The sequence below is a fragment of the Bombina bombina genome, chromosome 1 (genome assembly GCF_027579735.1).
Source record: "Bombina bombina isolate aBomBom1 chromosome 1, aBomBom1.pri, whole genome shotgun sequence".
Lineage (NCBI taxonomy): Eukaryota > Metazoa > Chordata > Amphibia > Anura > Bombinatoridae > Bombina > Bombina bombina.
In genome coordinates this window covers 950,196,541-950,223,460 of record NC_069499.1, presented here as the reverse complement: position 1 = coordinate 950,223,460, position 26,920 = coordinate 950,196,541, and positions in this window count along the sequence as shown.

Here is a 26,920-nt window from a genome sequence, read left to right as displayed (position 1 = left end):
CTCCGCTCGTTCGAGAATATTGTTAATCAGTTCCATCTTCCGAGGTCCAGTTTTTTTGCCTATTTGCAAATTAGGCACTGGGTGGAGAAATTGAGATTAGATACAGGGGTGGGGATAGATAATAAAGATCTGAAACATATAATTACTTATTATCGCGAGGGGGTGAGCACTATCTCTCAGCCATATATTGCTATTATGAGAGCATGGGGCCAAAACAATCTTGTAGATATATCCACAAAATGGGCAAAAGAAAATCTGAGATTAGAGAGCGAGACTATAACACAGAGTATGTCACTGGTAGCTAGGGCAACACATATGCATGCTTGGAAAGAATCTCATATGAAACTAGTTAATAGGGCATATTTTACTCCAGCTAGACTTGTTAAATGGAGTCCTGAAAAAGGGAACTGTCCTAAGTGTAGTAAGGAACGCACAGATTATGTTCACTGTTTTTGGTCCTGCCCCAAAATATCCCAATTTTGGCAGAAGATCAATTTCTGGGTCTCTAAGATTATGGGGACAAGTGTTAAAGTTACGCTACAACAGATAGTGTTCTTATGTAAATATACGACAGCTCTCCCAAATAACAGATTTATTAATGTATGTATCTTGACAGCACGAAATTTAATTCTAAGAAACTGGAGGAATCATAAATCACTTAAATTTACTGATTTTTTGAAAGAAGTCCAGTACCAAATGGTTCTGGAGCAATATAACTCAAGATCTATTAATCCCAAACAAGTTTCTAGATTTTTCAGTAAATGGAAATCATACATTATTTCACTTCCTGAGGAGTTGCAGGAACAGGCGGTGTCGCAGTATAAAGCCTCACCCTGGCTACAAAGCCAAATAGAACGTGGCTTGCTCCCTAGATTATGGTTGGGTAAACACTAGAGGAAAGACGGGGATGTTGGGGAGGTGTGTCTTGGTTAAATTTTATTAAAAGGAGAAGAAAAAAAAAAAAAAAAATAATAAAAAATCTCCCCCCCCCCTTTTTTTTTTTTTTTTTTTTTTTTTTTCCTTTCTCTCCCTTTCTCGCTCGGCCCTCCCCCCCTTCTGCCTGGCCTTGCTGTGCGCCTGATCTCTAGTAGGGTTGTTTGATTTATCAAAGAAGGAACTATAGGAACTCCGTAATGGCTTAAATCCAGGAGGAAGTGGTAGATAAGAAGTTACTAGTAGATTTAATCCCCTGTTATAGGTACTAGGAGCTTGTAGTTGGCTCCCGAAATGTTCCTAGTAGAATCCTTACTAGCAAAATTAACGATAAACATTTAGAATATAGCAGTATTTAGCGGTCTAGGGACTATTTCGGTCAGTCCGAGCAGAATTATGTATGCATTTAGTTGAGTCTTAATTTAGATTCAGGAGAAGAGGACCTATCTTCAAGTAGTATGTAACCAAGGAAGGATGCTTTCCCTTGCTTAGTATTTTTTTTGTAATCTTACGTTCTTCTTGTTTTTCTGTTTAAATTGGATGAAATGGAATTTAAATTCAATTGCCAATTGTTTATCGCTAAGTTAATTTCTGTCATGTAACAAAGGAAATAGAGATGTATTTGATTTGTACTGTAATGGAGCTGTGTCTCCTACATTGTTGGTTTAATATATCTTTTTCAATAAACAATTTAAAAAAAAAAAAAAAAAAGGTGGGAATAGATGGGTTCTGAACCAATAAATATTCAAATCTGTCTCAATCTGAAAAGGGAGGTAGGAGATGAATCTCTATGACCTATAACAGAGAACCTATGAAATAGATCTCCCATGAGGAAAACCATTGCATTCAACAGGTGATACTCCCTTCACATCCCTCTGACATTCACTGTACTCTGAGAGGAATCGGGCTTCAAAATGCTAAGAAGCGCATATCAACGTAGAAATCTTAGCACAAACTTACTTCACCACCTCCATAGGAGGCAAAGTTTGTAAAACTGAATTGTGGGTGTGGTGAGGGTTGTATTTATAGGCATATTGAGGTTTGGGAAACTTTGCCCCTCCTGGTAGGATTGTATATCCCATACGTCACTAGCTCATGGACTCTTGCCAATTACATGAAAGAAATACCAATTGTCACTTCTGTAACATCGTCAGTTTTTTGAGATATAAGTATCCTCATATATCGTCTCCCCTTTGGACCCCCTTAAGTGGATTTTGGGGAAATGGTAAAACATCTGTTTCTTGATTTTTCAAGGACTATCTAGATATGCTCAGTAGCTGCTGATTGGTTGCTGCACATAGAAGCCTCGTGTGATTGGCTCACCCATGTGCATTGCTTTTTCTTCAACTAAGGATATCTAAAAAATGAAGCAAAATAAATAATAGAAGTAAATTGTAATGTTGTTTAAATTTGTATTCTCTATCTGAATCATGAAAGAAAGATTTTGGGTTTAGTGGCCCTTTAAATGAATTTTGGGGAAATGGTAAAACCTGTGTTTCTTTCTTTTTCAAGGAGAATCTAAATACCAATTTTCATGTCTGTAACATTGTCAATTTTTGAGATATAGGTACCCTCATAAATCAGCCCCCCTCTTTTGACCCCCTTAAGTGGATTTTGGGGAAATGATAAAACACATGTTTATTTATTTTTCAAGGAGAATCTAAATACCAATTTTCACTTCTTTAACTTTGTCGGTTTTTGAGAAATAGGTATCCTCATAAATCAGCTTCCCCTTTTTGACCCCCTTAAGTGAATTTTGGGGAAAATGTGTTTCTTTATTTTTCAAGGAGAATATAAATACCAATTTTCACTTCTGTAACATCGTCAGTTTATGAGATATAGGTATCCTCATAAATCGGCACCACTTTGGACCCCCTTTAGTGGATTTTGGGGAAATGGTAAAACATCTGTTTCTTTATTTTTCAAGAAGTATCTAAATACCAATTTTCACTTCTGTAACATCTTTGGATTTTGAGATATAGGTATCCTCATAAATTGGCCCCCCTTTTGACCCACTTTAAGTGGATTTTGAGGAAATGGTAAAACATGTGTTTCTTTATTTTTCAAGGAGTATCTAAAGCCAACTTTCACGTCTGTAACATCTTCGTTTTTTGAGATATAGGATATCCTCATAAATCGCCCCCCCCCTCTTTTGACCCTACTTTAAGTGGATTTTGGGGAAATGGTAAAACATGTGTTACTTTATTTTTCAAAGTTAATCGAAATACCAATTTTTACGTCTGTAACAATGTCAGTTTTTGAGATATAGGTATCCTCATAAATCAGCCCTCCTCTTTTGACCCCCTTTAGTGGATTTTAGGGAAATGGTAAAACACGTGTTTATTTATTTTTAAAGGAGAATCTAAATACCAATTTTCATGTCTGTAACATTGTCAGTTTTTGATATATAGGTATCCTCATAAATCAGCCCCCCCTCTTTTGACCTCCCCTTAAGTGGATTTTGGGGAAATGGTATAAGGTGTTTCTTTATTTTTCAATGAGAATCTAAATACGAATTTTCACGTCTGTAACATCATCGGTTTTTGATATATAGGTATCCTCATAAATCAGCCCCCCTCTTTTGACCCCCCTTAAGTGGATTTTGGAAAAATGGTAAAACACATGTTTATTTATTTTTAAAGGAGAATCTAAATACGAATTTTCACATCTGTAACATCATCAGTTTTTGAGATATAGGTATCTTCATAAGCCCTCCTCTTTTAAACCCTTAAGTGGATTTTGGGGAAATGGTAAAACATGTGTTTCTTTATTTTTCAAGGAGAATCTAAATACCAATCTAAATACCAATTTTCACTTCTGTAACATTGTCGGTTTTAGAGATATAGGTATCTTCATAAATCAGCCCCCCCCTTTTGATTCCCACTTAAGTGAATTTTGGGGAAATGGTAAAACATGCGTTTCTTTATTTTTCAAGAGAATCTAAATACCAATTTTCATGTCTGTAACATCATCGGTTTTTGATATATAGGTATCCTCATAAATCAGCCCTCCTCTTTTGACCCCCTTAAGTGGATTTTGGGGAAATGGTAAAACAAGTGTTTATTTATTTTTAAAGGAGAATCTAAATACCAATTTTCATGTCTGTAACATTGTCGGTTTTTGAGATATAGGTATCCTCATAAGTCAGCCCTCCCCCCTTTGACCCCCTTAAGTGAATTTTGCGAAAATGGTAAAACACGTGTTTCTTTATTTTTCGAGGACGATCTAAATACCAATTTTCACTTCTGTAACATTGTCTGTTTTTGAGATATAGGTATCCTTATAAATCCGCACCCCCTTTTGACCCACCTTAAAGGGACAGTAAAGTCAAAACTAAACTTTCATGATTCAGATAGGGCATGCAATTTTAAACAACTTTCCAATTTACTTTTATCATCAAATTTGCTTTGTTCCCTTGGTGGTATTTTTTAAAAGCTAAACCTAGCTAGGCTCATACTGATTTATAAACCGTTGAAAACCGCCTCTTAGCTCAGAGCATTTTGAACGTTTTTCACAGTTAGACAGTGTAGTTCATTTGTATCATATAGATAACATTGTGCTCACTCCCGTGAAGTTATTTAGGAGTCTTCACTGGTTGACTACACTGCATGTCTGTAAAAAGCACTTAGAAAAGGAGGCTATCTGCAGAGGCTTAGATACAAGGTAATCACAGAGGTAAAAAGTATATTAATATAACTGTGTTGGTTATACAAAAATGAGGAATGGGTAATAAAGGGATTATCTATCTTTTTAAATAAGAAAAATGTTTTTGTATACTGTCCCTTTAAGTGAATTTTGGGGAAGTGGTAAAACACTTGTTTCTTTATTTTTCAAGGAAAATCTAAATACCAATTTTCATGTCTGTAACATCGTCAGTTTTTGAAATATAGGTATCCTCATAAATCAGCCTCCCTCTTTTGAGCCCCCCTTAAAGGGCCATGATACCCAAATGTTGAAGCTCTTGAAAGTGATGCAGCATAGCTGTAAAAAGCTGACTATAAAATATCACCTGAACTTCTTTATGTAAAAAAGAAAGATATTTTACCTCAAAAGTTCCTCAGTAGCCACATCCCATTGTAAAGGACTTCTAAACAGCAAATCAGTGTGTCTGTCCCGGGATAGCTAAAGGAGTGAGCCTTGTGCACTCTCATGTTATTTCCCTTTTCAGTTTAAGGAATTTTAATATTAAATCTCATGAGAGTTAAGTGAAATCTCATGAGATCACAGTAAAAGAGTTCATGACCTCAGCACTGCTGATGCTGATTGGCTGCAGTTCATTTCTTCATTTTTATTTTTTTCTTACCTGCAGCTGAGTAACAGCTGAATTATATTTTTTTACACAGAAGTTACTCTGCTGAGCTGAGGAAATTGTGAGGTAAAATATCTTCCTTTTTTACATAGAGATGCTCAGGTGATATTTTCCTGTCAGCTTTTTACAGTTATACTGCATCAGTTTCAAGTGATTTAACATATGAGTATTATGTCCCTTTAAGTGGATTTTGGGGAAAAGGTAAAACATGTGTTTCTTTATTTTTCAAGGAGAATCTAAATACCAATTGTCACGTCTGTAACATCGACGGTTTTTGAGATATAGGATATCCTCATAAATCAGCCCCCCTCTTTTGACCCCCTTAAGTGGATTTTGGGGAAATGATAAAACATGTGTTTCTTTATTTTTCAAGGAGAATCTAAATATCAATTTTTATGTCTGTAACATTGTCGGTGTTTGAGATATAGGTATTCTCATAAATCAGCCCCCCCTCTTTTGACCCCCCTTAAGAGGATTTTGGGGAAATGGTAAAACAAATGTTTCTTTATTTTTTGAGGAGAATCTAAATACCATTTTTCACGTCTGTAACATCGTCGGTTTTTGAGATATACGCCTAGATTTAGAGTTCTGCGTTAGCCATCAAAAGCAGTGTTAAGGGGTCCTAACGCTGCTTTTGTCCGCCCGCTGGTATTTAGAGTCAGACAGGAAAGGGTATACCGCTCACTTTCAAGCCGCGACTTTTCCATACCGCAGATCCCCTTACGCCAATTGCGTATCCTATCTTAACAATGGGATCTTCCTAACGCTGGTATTTAGAGTCTTGGCTGAAGTGAGCGGTAGACCCTCTACCGACAAGACTCCTAACGCCCATGGAAAGGCTGTAGTTAAGAGCTTTATGTGCTAACGCCGGTTTATAAAGCTCTTAACTACAGTGCTCTAAAGTACCCTAACACCCATAAACTACCTATGTACCCCTAAACCGAGGTTCCCCCACATCGCCGCCACTATAACAAATTTTTTTAACCCCTAATCTGCCGACCGCACATCGCTGCCACCTACATTATCCCTATGAACCCCTAATCTGCTGCCCCTAACATCGCCGACACCTATATTTATTAACCCCTAATCTGCCCCCCCCCAACGTTGCCGCTACCTAACTACACTTATTAACCCCTAATCTGCTGACCGGACCTTGCCGCTACTCTAATAAATGTATTAACCTCTAAAGCTAAGTCTAACCCTAACCCTAACACCCCCCTAAATTAAATATAATTTTAATCTAACGAAATAAATTAAAACTTATTAACTAAAGTCTTCCTATTTAAAACTAAATACTTACCTGTAAAATAAACCCTAATATAGCTACAATATAACGAATAATTATATTGTAGCTATTTTAGGATTTATATTTATTTTACAGGCAACTTTGCACTTATTTTAACTAGGTACAATAGCTATTAAATAGTTAATAACTATTTAATAGCTACCTAGTTAAAATAATTACAAAATTACCTGTAAAATAAATCCTAACCTAAGTTACAATTAAACCTAACACTACACTATCAATAAATTAATTAAATAAATTACCTACAATCACATACAATTAAATAAACTAAACTAAATTACAAAAAAAACAAACACTAAATTACAAAAAAAGCCCCTAATAAAATAAAAAAGCCCCCCAAAATAATAAAGGTCCCTACCCTATTCTAAATTAAAAAAGTAACCAGCTCTTTTACCAGGGCTTTTTGCGGGGCATGCCCCTAAGTAATCAGCTCTTTTGCCTGTAAAAAAAAATACAACCCCCCCAACATTAAAACCCACCACCCACATACCCCTACTCTAACCCAAACCCCCCTTAAATAAACCTAACACTACCCCCCTGAAGATCTTCCTACCTTGAGTCGTCTTCACCCAGCCGGGCACCGATGGACCAAAAGAGGACATCCGGAGCGGCAGAAGTCTTCATACTATCCGGGCAGAAGAGGACATCCGGACAGGCAGACATCTTCATCCAAGTGGCATCTTCTATCTTCATCCATCCGGAGCGGAGCGGAGCCATCTTCTTCCAGCAAACGCAGATCCATCCTCTTCAAATCAGCCCCTCTCTTTTGCCCCCCCCAAGTGGATTTTGGGGAAATTATAAAACATGTGTTTCTTTATTTTTCAAGGAGAATCTAAATATCTGATTGTCTGATTAAATCAGCCAATCAGATTCAAGTTCAATCCGATTGGCTGATCCAATCAGCAAATCAGATTGAGCTCGCATTCTATTGGCTGTTCCGATCAGCCAATAGTATGCAAGCTCAATCTGATTGGCTGATTGGATCAGCCAATTAGATTTTTCCTACCTTAATTCTGATTGGCTGATAGAATCCTATCAGCCAATCGGAATTCGAGAGACGCCATCTTGGATGACGTCATTTAAAGGAAACTTCATTCGGCGAGTAGGCGTCTTTTGAAGAGGATGGATCCGCGTCGGCTGGAAGAAGATGGCTCCTCTCCGCTCCGGATGAATGAAGATAGAAGATGCTGCTTGGATGAAGATGTCTGCCGGTCCGGATGTCCTCTTCTGCCCGGATAGGATGAAGACCTCTGCAGCTCCGGATGTCCTCTTTTGGTCCATCGGTGCCCGGCTGGGTGAAGACGACTCAAGTTAGGGAGATCTTCAGGGGGGTAGTGTTATGTTTATTTAAGGGGGGTTTGGGTTAGAGTAGGGGTATGTGGGTGGTGGGTTTTAATGTTGGGGGGGTTGTATTTTTTTTTGCAGGCAAAAGAGCTGATTACTTAGGGGCATGCCCCGCAAAAAGCCCTTTTAAGGGCTGGTAAAAGAGCTAGTTACTTTTTAATTTAGAATAGGGTAGGGACCTTTATTATTTTGGGGGGCTTTTTTATTTTATTAGGGGGCTTAGAGTAGGTGTAATTAGCCTAATATTCTTGTAATCTTTTTTTTTTGTAATTTAGTGTTTGTTTTTGTAATTTAGTTTAGTTTATTTAATTGTATGTAATTGTAGGTAATTTATTTAATTAATTTATTTATAGTGTAGTTTTAGGTTTAATTGTTACTTAGGTTAGGATTTATTTTACAGGTAATTTTGTTATTATTTTAACTAGGTAGCTATTAAATAGTTAATAACTATTTAATAGCTATTGTACCTAGTTAAAATAAATACAAAGTTGCCTGTAAAATAAATATAAATCCTAAAATAGCTACAATATAATTATTCGTTATATTGTAGCTATATTAGGGTTTATTTTACAGGTAAGTATTTAGTTTTAAATAGGAATACTTTAGTTAATAAGAGTTAATTTATTTTGTTAGATTAAAATTATATTTAATTTAGGGGGGGTGTTAGGGTTAGACTTAGCTTTAGGGATTAATACATTTATTAGAGTAGCGGCGAGGTCCGGTCGGCAGATTAGGGGTTAATACTTGAAGTTAGGTGGCGGCGACATTAGGGGGCAGATTAGGGGTTAATACTATTTATTATAGGGTTTGCGAGGTGGGAGTGCGGTGGTTTAGGGGTTAATAACTTTATTAGAGTAGCGGCAAGGTTCGGTCGGCAGATTAGGGGTTAATAATATAATGCAGGTGTCAGCGATAGCGGGGGCAGCAGATTAGGGGTTAATGAGTGTAAGATTAGGGGTGTTTAGACTCGGGGTTCATGTTAGGGTGTTAGGTTCAGACTTAGAAAGTGTTTGCCCATAGGAAACAATGGGACTGCGTTGGGAGCTTAACGCTGCTTTTTTGCAGGTGTTAGTTTTTTTTTCATCCAAAAATGCCCCATTGTTTCCTATGGGGGAATCGTGCACGAGCAAGATTTGCCAGCTTACCACTACCGTAAGCAACGCTGGTATTGAGGGTTGAAGTGGCGGTACATTTGGCTCAACGCACCCTTTTTGGAGCCTAACGCAGCCCTTCAGACAACTCTAAATACCAGCGTTGTCTTAAGGGTGCGTTGGGAAAAAAAGCAGCGTTAGCTACGCGGGTCTTTACCGACAAAACTCTAAATCTAGGCGATAGTTATTTTCATAAATCAGCCCCTCTCTTTTGCCCCCCCCAAGTGGATTTTGGGGAAATTATAAAACATGTGTTTCTTTATTTTTCAAGGAGAATCTAAATACCAATTTTCACTTCTGTAATTTTGTCGGTTTTTGAGATATAGGTATCCTCATAAATCAGTCCCCCCTTTTAACCCCCCTTAAGTGAATTTTGGGGAAGTGGTAAAACACTTGTTTCTTTATTTTCAAGGAGATTCTAAATACCAATTTTCATGTCTGTAACATTGTCGGTTTTTGAGATATAAGTATCCTCATAAATCAGCCCCCCCTCTTAAAGGGACATAATACTCATATGCTAAATCACTTGAAACTGATGCAGTATAACTGTAAAAAGCTGACAGGAAAATATCACCTGAGCATCTCTATGTAAAAAAGGAAGATATTTTACCTCACAATCTCCTCAGGTCAGCAGAGTAAGTTCTGTGTAAAAAGTTATAGTCTGCTGCTCCCAGCTGCAGGTAAAAATAAAAAAAAATGAAGAAATGAACAGCAGCCAATCAGCATCAGCAGGTCATGAGGTCATGAACTCTTACTGTGATTTCATGAGATTTGACATAACTCTCATGAGATTTCATAGTAAGCTTCCTTTACCTGATTGGTGAAATAATATGAGAGTTCACGAGGCTCATCCCCTAAGCTGTCCTAGGACAGACACACTAAAATGCTGCTTAGAAATCCTTTACAATAGGAGGTGGCTACTGAGGAACTTTTGAGGTAAAATATCTTTCTTTTTTACATAGAGATGTTCAGGAGATATTTTCTAGTCAGCTTTTTACAGCTATGTTGCATCACTTTCAAGTGTTTAAACATTTGGGTATTATGGCCCTTTAAGTGGATTTTGGGGAAATGGTAAAACATGTGTTTCTTTATTTTTCAAGGAGAATCTAAATACGAATGTTCACGTCTGTAACAACGTCGGTTTTTGATATATAGCTATCCTCATAAATCAGCCCCCCTCTTTTGATCCCCTTAAGTGGATTTTGGGGAAATGGTAAAACATGTGTTTCTTTATTTTTCAAGGAGAATCTAAATACCAATTTTCACTTCTGTAACATTGTCGGTTTTAGAGATATTGGTATCCTCATAAATCAGCCCCCCCCCCCTTTTGATCCCCCCTTAAGTGAATTTTGGGGAAATGGTAAAACATGCATTTCTTTATTTTTCAAGGAGAATCTAAATACCAATTTTCATGTCTGTAACATCATCGTTTTTTTATTTATAGGTATCCTCATAAATCAGCCCCCCTCTTTTGACCCCCCTTAAGTGGATTTTGGAAAAATGGTAAAACACATCTTTATTTATTTTTAAAGGAGAATCTAAATATGAATTTTCACATCTATAACATCATCAGTTTTTGAGATATAGGTATCTTCATAAATCAGCCCTCCTCTTTTGACCCCCTTAAGTGGATTTTGGGGAAATGGTAAAACAAGTGTTTATTTATTTTTAAAGGAGAATCTAAATACCAATTTTCACGTCTGTAACATTGTCGGTTTTTGAGATATAGGTATCCTCATAAGTCAGCCCTCCCCCCTTTGACCCCCTTAAGTGAATTTTGTGAAAATGGTAAAACACTTGTTTCTTTATTTTTCAAGGACGATCTAAATACCAATTTTCATGCCTGTAACATCGTCAGTTTTTGAACTACAGGTATCCTCATAAAACGGCACCCCTCCTTAAGTGGATTTTGGGGAAATGGTAAAACGTGTTTTTTTATTTTTCAAGGAGTCTCTAAATACCAGTTTTAATGTCTGTAACATCGTCGGTTTTTGAGATATATTTATCTTCATAAATCAGCCCCCCTCTTTTGACCCCCCTTACGTGGATTTTGGGGAAATGGTAAAACACGTGTTTATTTTTCAAGGATAATCTAAATACCAATTTTCACGTCTGTAACATTGTCGGTTTTTGAGATATAGTTATCTTTATAAATCAGCCCCGCTCTCTTTTGACCCCCCCTTAAGTCGATTTTGGGGAAATGGTAAAACATGTGTTTTATTAATTTTCAAGAAGAATCCAAATACCAAATTTCACTTCTGTAACATTGTCTGTTTTTGAGATATAGGTATCCTCATAAATCAGCACCCCTTTTTGACCCACCTTAAAGGGACAGTAAAGTCAAAACTAAACTTTCATGATTCAGATAGGGCATGCAATTTTAAACAATTTTCCAATTTACTTTTATCATCAAATTTGCTTTGTTCCCTTGGTGGTATTTTTTAAAAGCTAAACCTAGCTAGGATCATACTGATTTCTAAACCGTTGAAAAACACCTCTTAGCTCAGAGCATTTTGAAAGTTTTTCACAGTTAGACAGTGTTAGTTCATGTGTATCATATAGATAACATTGTGCTCACTCCCGTGAAGTTATTTAGGAGTCTTCACTGGTTGACTACACTGCATGTCTGTCAAAAGCACTTAGATAAGGAGGCTATCTGCAGAGGCTTAGATACAAGGTAATCACAGAGGTAAAAAGTATATTAATATAACTGTGTTGGTTATACAAAAATGAGGAATGGGTAATAAAGGGATTATCTATCTTTTTAAATAAGAAAAATGTTTTTGTATACTGTCCCTTTAAGTGAATTTTGGGGAAGTGGTAAAACACTTGTTTCTTTATTTTTCAAGGAGAATCTAAATACCAATTGTCACGTCTGTAACATCGACGGTTTTTGAGATATAGGATATCCTCATAAATCAGCCCCCCTCTTTTGACCCCCTTAAGTGGATTTTGGGGAAATGGTAAAATGTGTTTATTTATTTTTCAAGGAGAATCTAAATTCCAATTTTCACGTCTGTAACATTGTCGGTGTTTGAGATATAGGTATTCTCATAAATCAGCCCCCCTTTTGACCTCCCTTAAGTGAATTTTGGGGAAATGGTAAAACATGTGTTTCTTTATTTTTCAAGGAGAATCTAAATACCAATTTTTATGTCTGTAACATTGTCGGTGTTAGAGATATAGGTATCCTCATAAATCAGCCCCCCCCCTCTTTTGACCCCCCTTAAGAGGATTTTGGGGAAATGGTAAAACAAATGTTTCTTTATTTTTCAAGGAGAATCTAAATTCCATTTTTCACGTCTGTAACATCGTCGGTTTTTGAGATATAGTTATTTTCAGAAATCAGCCCCCTCTCTTTTGCCCCCCCCCCCATGTGGATTTTGGGAAATTATAAAACACGTGTTTCTTTATTTTTCAAGGAGAATCTAAATACCAATTTTCACTTATGTAATTTTGTCGGTTTTTGAGATATAGGTATCCTCATAAATCAGTCCCCCCTTTTAACCCCCCTTAAGTGAATTTTGGGGAAGTGGTAAAACACTTGTTTCTTTATTTTCAAGGAGATTCTAAATACCAATTTTCATGTCTGTAACATTGTCGGTTTTTAAGATATAAGTATCCTCATAAATCAGCCCCCCTCTTTTGACCCCTTAAGTTGATTTTGGGGAAATGGTAAAACACTTGTTTCTTTATTTTTCAAGGAAAATCTAAATACCAATTTTCATGTCTGTAACATCAATGGTTTCTGAGATATTGGTATCTTCATAAATCAGCCCTCCTCTTTTGACCCCCTTAAGTGGATTTTGGGGAAATGGTAAAACAAGTGTTTATTTATTTTTAAAGGAGAATCTAAATACCAATTTTCACGTCTGTAACATTGTTGGTTTTTGAGATATAGGTATCCTCATAAGTCAGCCCTCCCCCCCTTTGACCCCCTTAAGTGAATTTTGTGGAAATGGTAAAACATGTGTTTCTTTATTTCTCAAGGACAATCTAAATACTAATTTTCATGTCTGTAACATTGTCAGTTTTTGAACTACAGGTATCCTCATAGATCGCCCCCCCTTTTCCCCGCTCAATTAAGTAGATTTTGGGGAAATGTTAAAACATGTGTTTTTTATTTTTTAAGAAGTCTCTAAATACCATTTTTTATGTCTGTAACATCGTCGGTTTTTGACATATAGTTATCTTCATAAATCAGCCCCCCTTTTTTGACCCCCCTTAAGTGGATTTTGGGGAAATGGTAAAACACCTGTTTCTTTATTTTTCAAGGAGAATCTAAATACAATTTTTCACTTCTGTAACATTGTCGGTTTTTAAACATAGTTATCTTCATAAATCAACCCCCCCTCTTTTGACCCACCTTAAGTGGATTTTGGGGAAATGGTAAAACATGTGTTTCATTATTTTTCAAGGAGAATCTAAATACCAAATTTCACTTCTATAACATTGTCTGTTTTTGAGATATAGGTATGCTCATAAGTCAGCCTCCTCTTTTGACCCACCTTAAGTGAATTTTGGGGAAGTGGTAAAAAACTTGTTTCTTTATTTTTTAAGGAGAATCTAAATACCAATTTTCATGTCTGTAACATCGTCGGTTTTTGAGATTTAGGTATCCTCATAAATCAGCCCCCCTCTTTTGAACCCCCCCCTTAAAGGGCCATGATACCCAAATGTTGAAGCACTTGAAAGTGATGCAGCATAGCTGTAAAAAGCTGACTAGAAAATATCACCTGAACTTCTTTATGAAAAAAATAAAGATATTTTACCTCAGAAGTTCCTCAGTAGCCACATCCTATTGTAAAGGACTTCTACGCAGCAAATCAGTATGTCTGTCCCGGAACAGCTAAGGGAGTGAGCCTCATGCACTCTCATGTTATTTCCCTTTTCAGTTTAAGGAAGTTTACTATGAAATCTCATGAGAGTTAAGTGAAATCTCATGAGATCACAGTAAAAGAGTTCATGACCTCAGCACTGCTGATGCTGATTGGCTGCAGTTCATTTCTTCATTTTTTTTTTTATTTTTATCTGCAGCTGAGCAACAGCTGAATTATATTTTTTTACACAGAACTTACTCTGTTGAGCTGAGGAAATTGTGAGGTAAAATATCTTCCTCTTTTACATAGAGATGTTCAGGTGATATTTTCCTGTCAGCTTTTTACAGTTATACTGCATCAGTTTCAAGTGTTTTAGCTGCAGCATATGAGTATTATGTCCGTTTAAGTGGATTTTGGGGAAATGATAAAACATGTTTTTTTATTTTTCAAGGAGAATCTAAATACCAATTTTCATGTCTGTAACATTGTCGGTGTTTGAGATATAGGTATCCTCATAAATCAGCCCCCCTCCTCTTTTGACCCCCCTTAAGTGGATTTTGGGGAAAAGGTAAAACACGTGTTTCTTTATTTTTCAAGGAGAATCTAAGTACCATTTTTCATAAAAAAGTTAATCCCCCTTTTTCACCCCCTTAGGTATATAATTTCCAAAACTCCTTTCTTAGTGGGTGCCTACGTCATAAAAACAATGTACCTTCCAAATTTCACGTTCCTAGGTTAAACAGTTTGAGCTGGGCATGATGAGTCAGTCCTTCTTCTTTTATATATATAGATTATATGTTGCCTGTCCTTCCTTTTAAACTTCCTCTTCTCTTCTGATTGGTTGATGGCTATGCCAATGAAAGTTTGTGCTTTTGCAGTATCTTGAAAGCTTATAAGGTATAAATAAAAACGTCCAAACAAACTGATGTTTCACATCGTATTGACCAGCTGTTTAAAATATGGTAAACCCACCTATAGATACAAAGGGGCCGGTTTATGAAGTTGCCGAATGTCCCCTGATGCCCCTCTTTCCAGGCAAGACTTCAGGCTCACCATAAACAGCAGTTATAAAGCAGCGGTCTTAAGACTGCTGCTCCCTTACTGGTATGCTGCCTCTGAGGCTGCCGTCATCAATCCGCCCCAACGATCCTATATGATCTGGTTGATTGACACCCTCTGCTAGTGGCCGCAAATCTGCAGGGGGCGGCATTGCACAAGCAATTCACCAGAACTGCTTGTGCAATGTTAAATGCCAACAGCGTATACTACAGCGTATCATGTCGGACAGACAATGAGAAATTGGCCCCAAAGCATTGTATCCATAGGATGTACTATTATTGTTAAGGAATAGAATAACAAAATAAAAAATATTTGACATATAGAATAAAGGCACAAACTTTCATTAGCAGTGTCATCAACCAATCAGAAGAGAAGAGATCTTGAGAGCTCATTGATTAGCTCCCACAAAAGTTTGTAAGGTCCTATCTGCTGCATCTGTTACATATACCAAACGGAACTTCACTAAGTTTTCTCCCTTTTCTTTTGAGGTCACTTGGATCTGCACATAGATTAAAAGATTGGACTATATCCTTTAAATTATACATTGATACACAGTGTAAGTGTATCATTTTGCTTTTGTACACTCACAATAACACTGTCTAATAAAAAAAAAATACTGCACAAAAAAAGTTATATGCACTCAAAGATATAAGGTCTCAGGAAGTTAAAGCAAAGGGCTTTAACATATACATATTTAGAAATGTGTATGTATGTATGTCTATGTATATTGTGTGTATATATATATATATATATATATATATATATATGTGTGTGTGTGTGTGTGTGTGTGTGTATGTATTTATGTATTTATACACATATAAACACATAAATACATTTGTATAAAAATATAGAGATAATAGATATAGAATTATTAAATAGAAAATTTGCAAATCTAGGCAAGTATGCCCGGTTGCTTTCCCCCAGAATTACTCTGAATACACTGTTACCAATGTATCAGGGTAGGGTACTCTAGGTAAGATATGCAAATTAGGTATTGAATATCTCACAGTTTTTGCTTCCAAGTACTGTTTTAAAAACAATATTCCCGGGGGCGGAGCCGACCACGGAGCTGACAAGCCGCACAGAGCTGGAGCTCTCATACCACCATAGCCAAATATAGCCCTAAAAGACCACCAAACCTCCCCTGAGAGACCCCTTGATTGACTGTAATATCCCCCATACTTCCCCCATTACTAAACCCCGCTAGTCCTTTACTTTCCGCCCAGCACAGTCTCTTACTCCCCTGGCTATCTTCCCCTGCTGACATACCAGTCTCCCAACACAGCCGCTCTCCACCGGGGTACAGTAACTTCAACCGGATCTCCCTCTTACCCACCACTAGCCTCCTCACCTTCTCCAGAACCTCCGGCAACAAAAGAGACTTTGTGGGAGGCCCCGGCACTTCATCGCCTGCATCTTGTGAGAGGCGCTACTGAGGCTCCAAAAAGCCTGCGAACGGCGGCCATATTAGCTCTGCTCCACAGGATACGGAGCGCAGCAATACCCTCAGAGCTCTGACTCACCCAGACTGTGCAGCGGAGAATTAACAGCGCAAACCGGAGACCCTCTAACAGCCTGGTTCCAGCTAATATAGGATACAACTTCCATATAAGTGCTACAGATACATCATCAATACAAGCATAATCTCTGGCACTCCCTGCATATCACTGTAAATCACATAGCAGCTGCAGAACCCTGTCCCTTCTTTTTAATCTTTCAGCCTCCCTGGGACAGAACACCATTAAATTTCCACTACACTCCACCTAGGAGATAATTGGCATACCACACTTCTGTGTCTAAACGGCGCAGACCCCTCAGAAGCACACCGAATTGTTTTACAAGAGCTCCCTTCTCCTCCCTTTCCCGCAGCCACTCAAGGTTGTGGGTCATACCCACCTCCCCTTCCCGGACTCGCCCAGAGGTGGCACTTTCCCTGGAGAGGGGCCACTGCTGACGCTCTACCAGTTCACTCAGCCTATATCTGTTTTTTTTTTTGGGTGAACTCTTATAGCCTTGATTTTCCTACCTTCAGCTTTTAGAGGAGGGATGGAGGGCTAGGGCGCCATGCTTTAGAGGTGCGGGCTGTACACCCCCCCAGATACCAATTACAACAGGAGGACGCTTCGCCATACTATTTACTACAACCCTAACACTGATCCCTCTCAATATGGCGCACTCAGTCAAAAGAAAGCCAAAACATCAAGACAACCCCAAGAGGACCCTGACTGACCATTTCCACAGCAAAAACCTCTCAGACCCAGACCTTTTGGGAGAGGATTCCAGAGATTCAATAACCTTAACGTCTGAACATGCCAGACTAGAGGGTACATGTAAAGACAAAGCAGCACTATCTCAATCTACCTTCCTAGAATCCATCAAAGTGTTAACAGACAAGATGGACACTCACTATGCATCGCTAAGACAAGAACTTCGCCAATCGGTGAGCGAACTGAAACAAGATATTTCCTCTCTTGGAGAGAAGACGGAGATCTTGGAAAGAAAACACGAAGACTTAGCAACTGACCACTCCAACCTCCTGTCCTACTCCCAATCTCTGGCAGAACAGATCTCGGATCTGGAATCCAAAATGGCAGACATGGAGGACAGATCTCGCCGGAACAACCTCAGGATCCGAGGCATTCCAGAAGACATCTCCTCATCTGAACTCCAGACATACTTGATCACCTTATTTAAGGCTCTTCTAAATACCACGACGGAGCAGGACCTCCTTCTGGACAGAGCACATAGGACGACACGCCCTCGCAACTCTACAGCGGACACCCCTAGGGACGTTATACTATGTCTACACTATTATACCACCAAAGAAAGAATCATGAGAGCCTCTTTTGTTAATAAACCTCTTAAAGAACCCTACCAAACCCTACAGATCTTTGCGGACTTGTCCCCATATACACTAGCCAAGAGGAGAACCTTTCACCAATTTACTCTGGCGCTAAGACAGCGCAAGATCAAATACCAATGGGGATTCCCCGTAAAGATCTACGTACAACATCAAGACCGCTCCTACATGATCTCATCTGTGGATCAGGGCATGAAGCTCTTAAACACCCTGGAACCTACGGAGACTCCTGACCCTCTCCTTATCCACAGAGGAAGTGAGGGGGATCTTAACATCTCAGCCCCAGAGTGGCACTCACGCACCCCACTTCCTGCACCTTCGGATTCAGAACAGCCCTGATGTAACTTTCTCTACCCTCCACTTCCACTGGCCTCCACCCCCATCAGGAACTTTCTCTGGACTGAGAGTTACTGCATACATTGATGGAAGCCCACTTTAAGGAACGGAGTGCACATACGGCTACATATCTTACTCTCCTCTCACTCCATGTTCCTCCACCCCCATGAACAAGACTTCTTCATTACATGACCCCCGGACAGGTAAGCCTGGAGCTCACACACGGGTACCCACTTTACCCCACTCTAGCTCATGGCTATAAGGTCATCTGTTTACAGTTTTGCTTTTCACTGTTTTAGTTATATTGCTTAATAGATATTGTTCTTCTGGGAATTGTCTTACTATCTTAGGCTAAGTACTCCTATAGCCCTTTGGACTCATTAGACCCTCGGTCTTACTGAGCTATCAGAGTATTGCTTATGCATCAAGCCGACAATTTTTTTCAGATATGTTTATGTCTACACCCATACACCTTAATACATTTAGACTCAAATGAGAAATTCTGTTTTATTTATTATTGTTCACTATCTTTTTTCGATATTATTGTTCTATGTTTTGTTCCACTAAGGTTACTCTAGAATACCCTATCAGCCTTCCTACTATGTAAATGATGTTAACCACTATGCTTGTCCTTAATTGCCATACAAATGTTCCAGATTGACAACTGCTTTCAGCCTAGCTTCCATCCCAAGACCCTACTCATATCTCTTAAAAACTTTTATCTCAAAAGTTAAATACTTGATGACTAGTCCGTGTTATCCTCACTCCCTTCCTCTCCCCCCTTTAACCTATACAGGTTCCCTCCTTTCCTCTCCAAAAGTCCACACACCTATCCCGACTACAACGTTAGCTGTGGTCCCATAGTTAATTCCTCCTCCTGTCCTTCTCTCCTGCTACTTAACAAACTGGGGGGGTGCTTTGCCCAGCACCTTCCCACTCCACAACTTACTTGATATCTTCACTCCCTTAGTCCCCCGCTCAACCACTCCCACCAGACTTCATCCCCTCTTCCTATCCAGAATTCCTATCCCCTCACATCTCCTTACTTAGTCTTGTTTCCCCGCCCTCCCTATCTCTCTTACTAGTAAGCTCTAACATCCACCTACACTCTAAACTCCGGTAGGTTATTCACCCTAGGCTCCGCCCCCCCCTTACTCTATTTACCCCCTCCCATACCTATATAATACGCCACGTCACATATCTCCCCCTTTTGCCAACTTAGCCCCCTATCCTCCAACCCTCCACCCCTTGCTCCTTTTAACCAAAGCGGCTCTGGACCGCTGCCTCCTACCCCCCACAAGTACTGTATTTAAGAAAGCAAAATACTCTACACATAGCTGTGTCTGCCCGCTACATACTCCTCCTCACCATCTCCTAGCTCTCCCTATTTTTCCCTAGATATTTATACCGGACCAAACACTGTTGCTCCACTCACCTACTCCTCTCCACTCTTTCCTCTCCCCCCCCCCCCCCCTTTTTTTTTTTCTTTTCCCTTTCTCTCCACTAACCCGAGACGTCATGGAAGGACTTCACTTACTCACCCTCAATGCACAGGGATTAAACTCCCCAACCAAACGCAGTTTACTACTCACTTACATGTGCAAACAACACATAGACATTGCCTTTATACAGGAGACTCATTGGAAGTCTGTCCCCACGGCCCCCCGCACATCTAGACATTTCCCTGTACTCCTAGAAGCCTCTTTCTCCTCCAAGTCTAGGGGAGTTGCTATTTACATAGGTAAAAATGTCACATACGAACCGATCTACCTAGAACTAGACCCCCAGGCGAGATTTATAGTTGCCATTTGTAAATTGAACACACGCTTAGTCACCCTCCTCAATGTCTACGCCCCGAATGTTAAACAAGTAAAATTCCTCAGAGCTCTCCTCAAGATTGTAGAAACAATTAAGCAGGGGGACCTTATACTCAGAGGTGACTGTAATTTAATATGGGACATAAAACTAGACAGAACAGGACCCCCACTCTCTAGAGGTGATAGAGCAACCCATTCTCTTTCTCTAGCCTTCCAACTATTGATGGCACAATATGAGTTATATGACGTCTGGCGAGCCCTACACCCCCAAGACAAAGAATTTACCTTCTATTCCTCCCCCCACAAATCTCACACACGCATTGACTACTTCTTCACCGACGCAAAATTACTAGACAATGTTCACTCCGTATTCATCACTCCTGTTTCCTGGTCTGATCATGACACTCTCTACATTTACACCTAGGCCCACATGTCAAACCCTCCCCTTGGTTATGGCGCATTCAAGACTGGACAGTTACAGACCCTCTCCTTAAAACAACCTTTCAGAACAAGTTAGACGAATTCATCACCCTTAACGATAATAACCAGACCACCGCTCAAAATCTATGGGCCACACTGAAGGCAGTCATGAGGGGCCACCTCATACAGGCAGAATCTGAGGCCCGCTCGAAAGCCAAAGCTTCCCTTTCCTCCTTAAATATACAACTCCGTAACTTAAAAACTGATCTCTCTCGCGCTTATTCTCCCACCATTAATAATGAAATAGCAAAAGTAGCAAAACAAATCCAAGCCTTAGAACTCAAAAAAACTCACACCATGTTAGAGAAATTTAAAAAAATATATTATCATCACAGCAATAAAGCCTCCACACTTTTAGCCTCTAAACTCAAACACAGAACAGCCCAAGCTAGAATACTGTCCATGCAAACCTCCTCAGGGACATCTGTCTATGCCCCCGCAGACATAGGGAACACCTTTAGACAATACTATCTTGGTCTATATAATATTGAAGCAAACTTGAAATCTCCATCATGTCCTTTAGAAGACATCACAACCTTCCTTAATTCTCTCTCTCTTCCCTTGCTGCCCTCTGAGGACGCCCCCTCCCTAACAACTCCGATAACAACGGAGGACATATCGAAAATTGTCCAGAACTTAAAATTAGGAAAAGCCCTGGGCCCAGATGGCTTCACAGCCAGATTTTACAAAGTCTTCCTTCCTCAGATTACCCCTATTCTCTGTAGATTCTTCCAAGAGATATTTTCAGGAGCCTCCTTCAAAGAAGAGTTCCTAGAAGCCGTGATAATTACAATTTTGAAACCAGGCAAGCCACCTGACTTATGCAGCAGTTATCGCCCTATATCCTTGATTAATCTTGACACTAAGATATATGCCAAACTCCTAGCCAACAGGATCTCAAAAATTATCCCCCTCCTCTTAGCGAACGACCAGGTTGGCTTTATCCCGAATAGGGAGGGCTCAGATGCGTCCAGGCGGATACTAGGCATCCTTAACATCACAGCTCAAGGAGACGCTCCCTTCTTGGCCCTGTCGCTTGACGCTGAAAAGGCGTTCGACAGGGTCAGGTGGGACTATTTATGGGAAACCATGAATGCTCTTCAAATTCCTCCAGTCTTTATATCTGCAGTAAAGGCCCTCTACCACCACCCTTCGGCCATCGTTCGAGGAGCCGGGTTCCAATCTTCCAAATTTACCATAGCCAACGGTACCAGACAGGGTTGCCCTCTATCTCCCCTCCTGTTTGCTTTGGCCATAGAACCCCTTGCCCAATCTATTCGACGTGACCCCCGTGTTAGAGGCCTCACCATCAGACCTTATACCCACAAAATCTCCCTCTACGCAGATGACATCACTCTTTTTTTAACATCTCCCAAAGACTCTCTTCTTGCAGTATTTATCATCCTAAAGAAATTTGGCGACTTGAGCTTCTACAAGCTCAATATCGCCAAAACCGAAGCTCTCCCTGTAAATATCCCTATTACTGACCTTGCTCCCATGCAGATGTCACACCACTTCCAGTGGAACACTACTTCTCTTAAGATTTTGGAAGCCCATCTCTCCCCAGACCCCTCTACCACGATAGCTCTGAATTTCACTGATAGACTATCAGACTTTAAAAAGACCCTAGAATCTTGGGAGTTCCGGGAAATCTCGTGGACTGGACGTATTGCCGCTGTCAAGATGTCTTTCCTCCCCAAGATAACCTACCTCCTCAGAGCCATCCCTTATAACATTCCTAGACCGCTCCTCAACAGGCTCCAAAGCCTAATCACTTCCTACGTGTGGAGAGACCGTAGGCCCAGAACCTCGGGACGCACCTTAGAAAAGCCGATCTCACAAGATGGCCTGGCCCTACCGAATATAATCTCTTACCATAACGCAGCTAGGCTGTCCCACGTCCTCCGCTGGAATGATTTCGAAAGACAATTGAGCTGGTACATCCTAGAGTCCTCACTGCTGCCCACTAGTGTAACCCTCCCTGATCTCCTGTGGATCCCTACCCATCACAGACGTGATCTTGACAGCCTGCATCCCATCTTCAAACATGCACTACAATTCTGGGATCAGATAAGACATAACCCAGATATCTCCCCTCACCCTTCCCCTATGCTCACAATCTCCGCTGCACTACACTGTCTACCAGACTCTCACTTTGACCTGTGGCCGCAACTACAAACACTCCGAGTAACAGACTTTTATGAAAATGATACCTGGCTTTCACACCCTGCCCTATGTACTAAGTTACAACTTCCACCTAGACTAACCTTTGAAGGTTTTCGTTTGAGCACCCGCCTACGCATATGGGGCTACCCCAAACAGGTTCTCCGTCCCATGACACTCTGGGAGAAGGCTTGGCTGGGAGCCCATTGTCTTAAACACCTCTTATCCTTCCACTACAACTTCCTCACTAACTCACAACCCTCCCACAAAATATCACAGCACCATGCTTGGGAAAAAGAAATAGGGTTCACTGCTCCACTGGATCTTTGGCATTCCAGAATTATGACCACTAAAAAACTCCTCCACTGCGCCACACTTTGGGAACTATATTACAAAGTCCTGGTTCCCTGGCACCTTGTCCCAGTTGTCCTACATAAGATCTACCAGTCACAATTCCCTGAATGCTGGAGGAAATGCAGAGCTAGCGGTACGGCACATCACATATGGTGGTCTTGCCCAGTGATCCAGCCGCTATGGAAGAAAATATACGCTCTCCTCCATACACTTGGCCTCACTCCCCCATTCACTACAGAAGTGGCCCTCCTACACATGCAGATGCCCAACCTCACCCCCCCCTGAGGAAGCCCTCACAATATATGTCCTTATGGCCACGAAACTCGCCCTAGCAGGAGCCTGGAAAGAGGAAAGCTCACCGGCTCTCTCCCAGATTATATCCACTCTCCACTATGTGGGACAAATGGAACAATATTCCTATAAAGTCCTTGATAGGGTGGACTCTTTCCACAAGATCTGGTTCCCTTGGATTTCCAAATTGCCAGCCTGGGATACTAACCTTTAGACCCCCCTCCCCTAGTGCTTCCCTCCCTTCCCCCTCCTCCCCTTTTTTTTTTTTTTTTCTCTCATTCTTCCTCCCTCTGTGTTCTCTTTCCCCTTCCTCCCCTTCTCCCTCTTATGGTCGCTACTCCCCCCAGGTCCCGCTGTTCCCAAGACAGTAAGATACTACTCCATATATAGACCACTTTCAGAAAAGAGACCTCTCGCATGCCCCTTCTTTTTTTATATGCTCTTACCATGTATATGTATATGCTTGTATTTAATCAAACTATTGTTATATCTCCTTATCTATTGTGTTCACACGTACAATTGGTTTTGTTCCATATCATTTGAAGGCTTTGTATTGTTTCTCATTTAATTGTCTCAATAAAAAAAATTTGATTAAAAAAAACAAAACAATATTCCCTTTGATGGGGTATTATGCAGCAAGAATACCACTTTTGGACAGCTATTTTTTTCATTCTTTTATTATAAAAAAAATATGTGAATAGCCTTTCACAGATCAAACTAACACATTTCCTAACTTCAATCATATGTTTATTAAACACCCACAGATTCCTAGCATCCCACAAAGACACTTTCACACAATTATCAAGCAACCAAAGCAATCTCTTCTTAACCACATCAACATTACACATACCAAATAAAATCAATAGAAAAGTCACCAATTGCACTCCGTTCAAACCCATAATCAATTTGGCTAAACTCTTTCAAACATTCCTTGCATATTCACACTCCCCCAACGCATGCACATTTTCCACAGCCCCACATCCATCTCTCAGACACCTTTCCTCAATTACTACCCTTCTCATCAATTGGAAAACATCCATGTATTTCCATTCTGGACACATCTTTCTGATGATTAACAACATCTTTCATATTTACCCACTTTCAAACATCCTCAGACAAGCTACCAATCTTCTCTACTTTTTCTCTATCAAGCACCATTTTCATAACCATCTTCTATTCACACCACTCTTCTTTAGTTACATGAACCAAATTCAAACCCTTCACACACTTCTCAATACTTAAATAAAACCAAGGCACCTCAAAACTAACAGGTCTTCTATTATCCCAAACACCCAAATTAAATCCCCTTGATACATTCCCGGCTGCATATTTCACAATACATCGACCCAAAGAATCCTTACTACTCAAAATCACACACATGCTAACATACTTCCCTAACAAAAAAGTCTCAATATCAGGCAAATATTTCCACCCTTCTCCTTTGCACAAACAATCTTATCTCTTCACAGTTTCTCCATGCCTGAATTCCAAAAGAACAAAACATTAATTTTATTATTTGGCATAAAACCCCACAAGGGGCAGGAAAAACATTACTAGCATATAACAATATAGAAATCAAAACAGCCTTAATAACTGAAACTAGCCCATCAGAACTCAATGTTCTCTCAAGTTCCAAAAATCAATCTTCCTCTTCACTTTCTCATGAACACCTTGCCAACTTTCATACCCTTTCAAATTATCGCAAAACTTAACACCCAAAATTTTAATCATATCATTAGCTACAGACCAACCGTACAAATCCTTCTCTCTCCATTCACGAAAAACTTAAATTAACTTTTATTCCAATTTACACGAAAACCACTTAAGCTACAAAAAATATACAAATGAAATGCAATCCTTCCTAAACTCTTTTGAGACTGGCAAACAACAATTACATCATCCATAAAACCAATCCACTTAAAACACCTCCGTTACTACTGGGCACATCCACACCCTTAACAAAACAATAATCTCTAAGCATACTCACAATGGTTCGATCACACAAATAAAAACATTTGAAGACAACAGACAACCCTGACACACTCCAGACCCAATCACCACTTCATCAGTCAAAAAACTATACACTACAAACTTACTCACAATATTCTTATACAAGCATTTAATCCAAGACAACATTTTCTTTGGAACACCCATTCTTTCCAAAACACTTAACATAAAACCCTGCATTACTCTATTGAAGGCCTTCTCAAAATCAACAGCAACAGACTGCCTCCTTACATAACAACAAAACATCCATCAAAAAAAACAAACTCTCAGCAATCTTCCTCCCAGGAACAGCAAACACTTGCTCCTCACCAACCATTCTATCAAAGAGACCTCTAAACCTATTAGCAATTACCTTAGCAATAATCTCATAATCTATAATCAATAACGATATAGGTCTCCCATTGAAAAAAATCATTTCAATCCCCTTTCTTATAAAACAAAACAACAACAGCTTCTCTCATTGATGAAGACATTTTACCATTCTCTAAAATCAACTTAGAAACATCAAAATCATCCTCTTTAATCAAATCCCAAAAAGCAACAAAAAATTCAACAGTCAAACCCTCATCCCAGGAGATTTTTCCTTCTTTGTCCCATTAACTACAACCTCAATCTCATACACCGTCAGATCACTTTCCAAATCAATACAATCTTCCACAGTCAACCTATATTCATCATCAACACACACATTCCTACCACCCTCATGATACAAATTATTATAGAACTTCCAAAACTCACCCAAAACTCCATTCTTAACACTAAATTATCTAACTTCCATATCCATAACACGCAGCATACCTTCTTTACCACCAAACACTCTCTTGAAAAAATACCTAGGACAGGCGTACCTCAGAGATATTGTGGGTTCAGTAAAAGACTATCGGCTAGATTACGAGTTTTGCGGTATGAGTAAAAAAGCAGCGTTAAGGCTCATAACGCTGCTTTTTCACTCCCACTGGTATTACGAGCCTTGCAGGTTTAGGGGCACCGCACACTTTTTTGGCCGTACTGCAAATTAACTTACACAATTTGCGTAAAGTCTTTTTTCAATGGGACTTCCATATCGCCGATCTTACAAGCTTTTTCTGGGAGGCCAAAAAGTGAGCGGTACAACCTATCCCGCAAGATTCGTAATGCAATCTAAAGTCAGTAGTTATGAGTTTTACACTACAAAGCTGTAACATAAAACTAAACTAACTAAAGTGCTAAAAAAGTACACTAACACCCATAAACTACCTATTAACCCCTAATCTGAGGCCCTCCCGCATTGCAAACACTATTATAAAATTATTAACCTCTAATCTGCCGCTCCCAACATTGCCGCCACTATAATAAACATATTAACCCCTAAACCCCCACATTCCCACCTCGCGAACGCTAGTTAAATATTATTAACCCCTAATCTGCCACCCCTAACATCACCGCCACCTACCTACATTTATTAACCCCTAATCTGCCGCCCCCAATGTCGTCGCCACTATACTAAATTTATTAACCCCTAAACCTAAGTCTAACAATAACACCCCCTAACTTAAATATAATTAAAATACATCTAAATACAAATTCCTATCATTACCTAAATAATTCCTATTTAAAACTAAATACTTACCTATAAAATAAACCCTAAGCTAGCTACAACAATATAACTAATAGTTACATTGTAGCTAGCTTAGGGTTTATTTTTATTTTA